Genomic DNA, 8,253 nt, shown 5'->3' with positions numbered 1-8,253 from the left:
TCCAGCAAAAAAAAAGACAAAAATCCAGCAAAAAATGACAAAAATCCATCAGAAAAAAAGACAAAAATCCAGTAAAAAAGTGACAAAAATCCAGCAAAAAAAAAGACAAAAATCCAGCAAAAAAATGACAAAAATCCATCAGAAAAAAAGACAAAAATCAGCAAAACAAGACAAAAATCCAGTAAAAAAGTGACAAAAATCCATCAAAAAAAAGACAAAAATCCATCAAAAAAACGACAAAAATCCAACAAAAAAACGACAAAAATCCATCAAAAAACTGACAAAAATCCATCAAAAAAGACAAAAATCCATCAAAAAAAGACAAAAATCCATCAAAAAAAGACAAAAATCCATCAAAAAAACGACAAAAATCCATCAAAAAAACGACAAAAATCCATCAAAAAAACGACAAAAATCCATCAAAAAAAGACAAAAAACCAACAAAAAAACGACAAAAATCCATCAAAAAAGTGACAAAAATCCATCAAAAAAAAACAAAAATCCATCAAAAAAACGACAAAAATCCAGCAAAAAAAAGACAAAAATCCAGCAAAAAAAAGACAAAAATCCATCAAAAAAAAGACAAAAATCCATAAAAAAAAGACAAAAATCCATCAAAAAAACGACAAAAATCCATCAAAAAAAAGACAAAAATCCATCAAAAAAAGACAAAAATCCATCAAAAAAAAGACAAAAATCCAGCAAAAAAAAGACAAAAATCCAGCAAAAAAAAGACAAAAATCCAGGAAAAAAAGACAAAAATCCAGCAAAAAAAAAGACACAAATCCAGCAAAAAAATGACAAAAATCCATCAGAAAAAAAGACAAAAATCCAGTAAAAAAGTGACAAAAATCCAGCAAAAAAGTGACAAAAATCCAGTAAAAAAGTGACAAAAATCCATAAAAAAAAGACAAAAATCCATAAAAAAAAAGACAAAAATCCAACAAAAAAACGACAAAAATCCATCAAAAAAGACAAAAATCCATCAAAAAAACGACAAAAATCCATCAAAAAAAAGACAAAAATCCAACAAAAAAAACGACAAAAATCCAACAAAAAAACGACAAAAATCCATCAAAAAAGTGACAAAAATCCATCAAAAAAACGACAAAAATCCATCAAAAACGACAAAAATCCATCAAAAACTGACAAAAATCCAGCAAAAAAACGACAAAAATCCAGCAAAAAAAGTGACAAAAATCCATCAAAAAAACGACTAAAATCCATCAAAAAAAGACAAAAATCCATCAAAAAAAGACAAAAATCCTTCAAAAAAAAGACAAAAATCCAGTAAAAAAGTGACAAAAATCCATCAAAAAAAAGACAAAAATCCATCAAAAAAACGACAAAAATCCAACAAAAAAACGACAAAAATCCATCAAAAAACTGACAAAAATCCATCAAAAAAGACAAAAATCCATCAAAAAAAGACAAAAATCCATCAAAAAAAAACGACAAAAATCCATCAAAAAAACGACAAAAATCCATCAAAAAAACGACAAAAATCCATCAAAAAAAAGACAAAAAACCAACAAAAAAACGACAAAAATCCATCAAAAAAGTGACAAAAATCCATCAAAAAAAAACAAAAATCCATCAAAAAAACGACAAAAATCCAGCAAAAAAAAGACAAAAATCCAGCAAAAAAAAGACAAAAATCCAGCAAAAAAAAGACAAAAATCCATTAAAAAAAGACAAAAATCCAGCAAAAAAACGACAAAAATCCAGCAAAAAAAAGACAAAAATCCATAAAAAAAAGACAAAAATCCAGCAAAAAAACGACAAAAATCCAGCAAAAAAAGTGACAAAAATCCATTAAAAAAAAGACAAAAATCCATCAAAAAAACGACAAAAATCCATCAAAAAAAGACAAAAATCCATCAAAAAAAAGACAAAAATCCTGCAAAAAAAAGACAAAAATCCAGCAAAAAAAAGACAAAAATCCAGGAAAAAAAGAAAAAAATCCAGCAAAAAAAAAGACACAAATCCAGCAAAAAAATGACAAAAATCCATCAGAAAAAAAGACAAAAATCCAGTAAAAAAGTGACAAAAATCCAGCAAAAAAACGACAAAAATCCAGTAAAAAAGTGACAAAAATCCAGCAAAAAAACGACAAAAATCCAGTAAAAAAGTGACAAAAATCCAGTAAAAAAGTGACAAAAATCCATTAAAAAAAAGACAAAAATCCATAAAAAAAAGACAAAAATCCAACAAAAAAACGACAAAAATCCATCAAAAAAGACAAAAATCCATCAAAAAAACGACAAAAATCCATCAAAAAAAAGACAAAAATCCAACAAAAAAACGACAAAAATCCAACAAAAAAACGACAAAAATCCATCAAAAAAGTGACAAAAATCCATAAAAAAAACGACAAAAATCCATCAAAAACGACGAAAATCCATCAAAAAACTGACAAAAATCCAGCAAAAAAACGACAAAAATCCAGCAAAAAAAGTGACAAAAATCCATCAAAAAAACGACAAAAATCCATCAAAAAAAGACAAAAATCCATCAAAAAAAGACAAAAATCCATCAAAAAAAAGACAAAAATCCAGTAAAAAAGTGACAAAAATCCATCAAAAAAAAGACAAAAATCCATCAAAAAAACGACAAAAATCCAACAAAAAAACGACAAAAATCCATCAAAAAACTGACAAAAATCCATCAAAAAAGACAAAAATCCATCAAAAAAAGACAAAAATCCATCAAAAAAACGACAAAAATCCATCAAAAAAACGACAAAAATCCATCAAAAAAACGACAAAAATCCATCAAAAAAAAGACAAAAAACCAACAAAAAAACGACAAAAATCCATCAAAAAAGTGACAAAAATCCATCAAAAAAAAACAAAAATCCATCAAAAAAACGACAAAAATCCAGCAAAAAAAGACAAAAATCCAGCAAAAAAAAGACAAAAATCCAGCAAAAAAAAGACAAAAATCCATAAAAAAAAGACAAAAATCCAGCAAAAAAACGACAAAAATCCAGCAAAAAAAAGACAAAAATCCATAAAAAAAGACAAAAATCCAGCAAAAAAACGACAAAAATCCAGCAAAAAAAGTGACAAAAATCCATTAAAAAAAAGACAAAAATCCATCAAAAAAACGACAAAAATCCATCAAAAAAAGACAAAAATCCATCAAAAAAAAGACAAAAATCCAGCAAAAAAAAGACAAAAATCCAGCAAAAAAAAGACAAAAATCCAGGAAAAAAAGAAAAAAATCCAGCAAAAAAAAAGACACAAATCCAGCAAAAAAATGACAAAAATCCATCAGAAAAAAAGACAAAAATCCAGTAAAAAAGTGACAAAAATCCATAAAAAAAAGACAAAAATCCATAAAAAAAAGACAAAAATCCAACAAAAAAACGACAAAAATCCATCAAAAAAGACAAAAATCCATCAAAAAAACGACAAAAATCCATCAAAAAAAAGACAAAAATCCAACAAAAAAACGACAAAAATCCAACAAAAAAACGACAAAAATCCATCAAAAAAGTGACAAAAATCCATCAAAAAAACGACAAAAATCCATCAAAAACGACAAAAATCCATCAAAAAACTGACAAAAATCCAGCAAAAAAACGACAAAAATCCAGCAAAAAAAGTGACAAAAATCCATCAAAAAAACGACAAAAATCCATCAAAAAAAGACAAAAATCCATCAAAAAAAGACAAAAATCCATCAAAAAACGACAAAAATCCAACAAAAAAACGACAAAAATCCATCAAAAAAAGACAAAAATCCATCAAAAAAACGACAAAAATCCATCAAAAAAACGACAAAAATCCAACAAAAAAACGACAAAAATCCATCAAAAAAAAACAAAAATCCATCAAAAAAACGACAAAAATCCATAAAAAAACGACAAAAATCCATCAAAAAAACGACAAAAATCCATCAAAAAAACGACAAAAATCCATCAAAAAAACGACAAAAATCCAGCAAAAAAATGACAAAAATCCAGCAAAAAAATGACAAAAATCCAGCAAAAAAATGACAAAAATCCAGCAAAAAAGTAACAAAAAAAGTCAGAAAAAGTGCCATAAAAAGTGACAAAAACACATAAGGGAAATAAAAAGTGACGACAATGGCAAAGCGGAGAGAATGCATTAGGTTTTGGCGGGTGGTTAGAGGTTAAGATAAGAATAAGATGAGAATAAAATGAGACACAGTCTTTTCCTCCCATTTCCTGCTCTTTGCTAACCCTGAGTGTTTCCTCGAGCTTCATTCTTCTCTCATCACCAGAGGCAGATTTAATCTTCTGCTCCGACCGTTTCATTCATATATTTTCATGTCACTTTTTAATGAAACATAAATAAACACAGTGAAAAAATAAAAATGTGTCAATGCAGAATTTGAGCTCATTCTGAAGAAGCAGAAAATGATCAATGATGTGTCGGATCCTGTGCTCAGATCATCTCCCTGTGTCAGATCTTCTCCCTGTGCTCAGATCTTCTCCCTGTGGTCAGATCTTCTCCCTGTGGTCAGATCTTCTCCCTGTGGTCAGATCTTCTCCCTGTGGTCAGACCTTCTCCCTCTTCTCCCTGTGGTCAGATCATCTCCCTGTGTCAGATCTTCTCCCTGTGCTCAGATCTTCTCCCTGTGGTCAGATCTTCTCCCTGTGGTCAGATCTTCTCCCTGTGGTCAGACCTTCTCCCTCTTCTCCCTGTGGTCAGATCATCTCCCTGTGGTCAGACCTTCTCCCTCTTCTCCCTGTGGTCAGATCATCTCCCTGTGTCAGATCTTCTCCCTGTGCTCAGATCTTCTCCCTGTGGTCAGATCTTCTCCCTGTGGTCAGACCTTCTCCCTCTTCTCCCTGTGGTCAGATCATCTCCCTGTGTCAGATCTTCTCCCTGTGCTCAGATCTTCTCCCTGTGGTCAGATCTTCTCCCTGTGGTCAGATCTTCTCCCTGTGGTCAGACCTTCTCCCTCTTCTCCCTGTGGTCAGATCATCTCCCTGTGGTCAGATCTTCTCCCTGTGGTCAGACCTTCTCCCTGTGGTCAGATCTTCTCCCTGTGCTCAGATCTTCTCCCTGTGTCAGATCTCCCTGTGGTCAGATCTTCTCTCTCTGGTCAGATCTTCAGTCCTGACCGTGGCCTGAGTAAACACTGCTTTATAATAAATGAGCTTCAGTTTGTGCCGTTCCTCTGACTCCATTAACTCCAGAAACACTTCAGTTTCTGCTTCATCAGCGAAAAAACCAGGCGACAAAAACACAAAGGCATGAATTATGGATCAAACCAGGAGAACGTGAAGGTCAGAGGGAGAACTTTATTACTCTGGGTCCAAGTGGGACATTTACAGAAACAAGACTCCATGTTCTCTCCATGTTCTGTGGACGTTCTGTGGATGTTTTGAGGATGTTCTGGGGATGTTTTGAGGATGTTCTGTGGATGTTTTGAGGATGTTCTGCGTATGTTTTGTGGATGTTCTGTGGATGTTCTGTGGATGTTTTGTGGATGTTCTGTGGATGTTTTGAGGATGTTCTGTGGATGTTTTGTGGATGTTTTGAGGATGTTTTGGGGATGTTCTCTCGATGTTCTGTGGATGTTTTGAGGATGTTCTGTGGATGTTTTGTGGATGTTTTGAGGATGTTTTGGGGATGTTCTCTCGATGTTCTGTGGATGTTTTGAGGATGTTCTGTGGATGTTTTGTGGATGTTTTGTGGATGTTCTGTGGATGTTCTGTGGATGTTCTGTGGATGTTTTGTGGATGTTCTGTGGATGTTTTGTGGATGTTTTGTGGATGTTCTCTCGATGTTCTCTCGATGTTCTCTTGATGTTCTGTGGACGTGTCCTGCTCTCAGTGACGTCACACTGAGGTCTTGAAGGAACAGGCCTCCGGTTTCACTCACTGAGATGTTCTGAGCTTAGACGAGTTCATGTGTGCCTGCCTGGTCTTCACGCGTGTCCTCAGTCACGTGAACACAGACGGCGTTAGCGTTTAGCCCCTCCCCCTCTGGAGCTCCAGGTGAAACAGAAGCGTTTTCACTGTTTAAATACGGTTTAATTACACGCCTCAGGCTCTTCTATTCCAAATATAAGACACTGAATCCAAGGCTGTAAAAAGGCCACAGTGGGATTTTCAACAGGATTTTACTTCTGGGTTTCCCACAAACCCCCCCCTCCATTAATATTAAATTATTGATTTAATTATTAATTTACATTCCTGAGTGTTTCTCACTGAAGCACAAAGCTGGATTCTCAATTGTAATTCTGTCGTTCTCTCTCTTTGGAAAAGTCGACTTTTATTTTATTATGATGATCATTGTTATGTTATATTGTGATTGTCTAAAATAAAAATCAGAACATTCAACAGCGCTGCAGGATCCTGATGAGGCGAAAACACATCAGCCCCATCCTCCGTCACTGCACCGGCCTCAGCCCCACATACGATACAGGGTCCTCCTGCCCATCATTGTGTGCGCGGGGTGGCCCCCACTGACCTCACCGACTGCTCACACCACACACCTCAGGCCCCACAGACGGTGGACGCATTTAAAAAAGGACTTAAACCCACCTTTTTACAGAAGCTTATTTAACGGCTGATGCTGTCTTTTAATATATGTTGTGTTGTATTTTATAATGTTCTGTTTTTAACTGTCCACTGTAGCACTTTGAGATTTGGTGTCAAATGTAAAGTGCGTTATAAATAACATTTATTGATTGACTGCGGAATTCTTCCGCAGTCAATTACTGGTTTTCATGTTCTTTATTATTATTCCTCTTCCATCTTTTTCCCGATTTTCTAGAGCTTTCAGCACCTTCATGCTTTGTGCAATTTATGCAAGTTATGCATCAAATGTTCTGCATGTTGAGGAGAAGGTGCTGTTACTTTTGGGACTTCTGCAACTTACGGTTTTTCCGCAATCGGCCAAAATGTCGTAGATTTTTCCCATTGACTTATAATGGGGCTGCCGCAAATCCATGCTTTTCTGCACTTTGTGCATGTTCAGCTTCTGCAACTTGTGGGTTTTGAGAAAAAATGGTCCTTCTGCAGATTTCCAGTTTTTTTATACGGGAGTTTGACATTTTTGCATTGGTGTGTATGGGGGAATCCAGCCAATGGGGAAACTCCAGGACTTTCAGCCATTTGTGCAGCTTCTGCCAATCAAGCACTGTTTATGCAATATTAATAATTTATGCAAAGTAACCACTTTATGGATTTTAAACCGTTTATGCAACTGAAGAGTTTATGCCATTTAGGATTTATGAATTTTAAAGAGTTTATTCAATTTACATAATTTATGCAAATTATCCCATTCATGCAATTTACCATTTTATGCAAATCGGTTTATGCAAATTAAGCAATTTATGCAATTTGAACAGTTTATGCAATTTCTGCATTCGCTTCCCGCAATTCCGCAGCCATTGCATTTCTAGTTATTATTATTATTAACATGTACATCAGGGTTATGCAACGTCAGGCCCGGGGGCCAAATCTGGCCCGCCAGCGCAGACCTCTGGCCCTCAAGATGATTTACCAACAGATGGAAATAAACTCAGCTCCACTGAGATAAACCAGAAACAGTGTCCGTGTGTGAAACATATGAGTGATTCTCAACTGGGGGGTCGGGACCCAAAAGTAGGTCGTGGAACCATTTTCAGTGGGTCACAAGACTATTCACCTTATTCCGCCCCGCCCACTTCCGCGTTGTCTCGGCGCCTCGTTGTCCAGACACTTCCGGTCGAGCGCGAGGCCCGTTCATTTAAACAGAGAACGAGGGAAATATTCTCAAATCTGACGTTCAGTCGATTGATTTGTGTAAAATGTCCGATGTTCGTTTGCACCGACATGTCGACTCTGCAGCGTTTCTCCAGCCCCAGGTTAACAGATGGGAGAAAAGGGGCGGGACAATTCATGGCGACGCCCACACGAGCCTCCGGAATAAGGTGAATAGGAACTTTTTATCCCCTAAATTGTCCTCCTGAATCTGTGGAAACACCAGAGTTAAATGGAAGAGTTTGGGCTGTTTTCATCTCTTAAAACCACATCTACGGCTCAATAAAAAACTTCTTTATTCGATGTTTGCAAAGTGACAGTTTTCTTTGGGGAGATGGTTTTTTCCCGAAGTCAGACCACCTGAGAACCACTGCTGTAAAACACTGGCATTTGCAGAAAAAGGTGATTTCCTTTAGGCTCTGTTGAGGTTTGGCCCTCGGTGTTTTGGAGATGATGAAAATCCCCCAACCCTAACCCTAAAACACTCTGACCAATGGAAAAAGCCTCCCCCATCCGAGCAAAAA

Source organism: Gobius niger (genome assembly GCF_951799975.1).
Source record: "Gobius niger genome assembly, contig: SCAFFOLD_191, whole genome shotgun sequence".
Classification (NCBI taxonomy): Eukaryota; Metazoa; Chordata; class Actinopteri; order Gobiiformes; family Gobiidae; genus Gobius; species Gobius niger.
The sequence above is the reverse complement of the archived record's forward strand: the minus strand, read 5'-3'. Positions refer to the sequence as shown.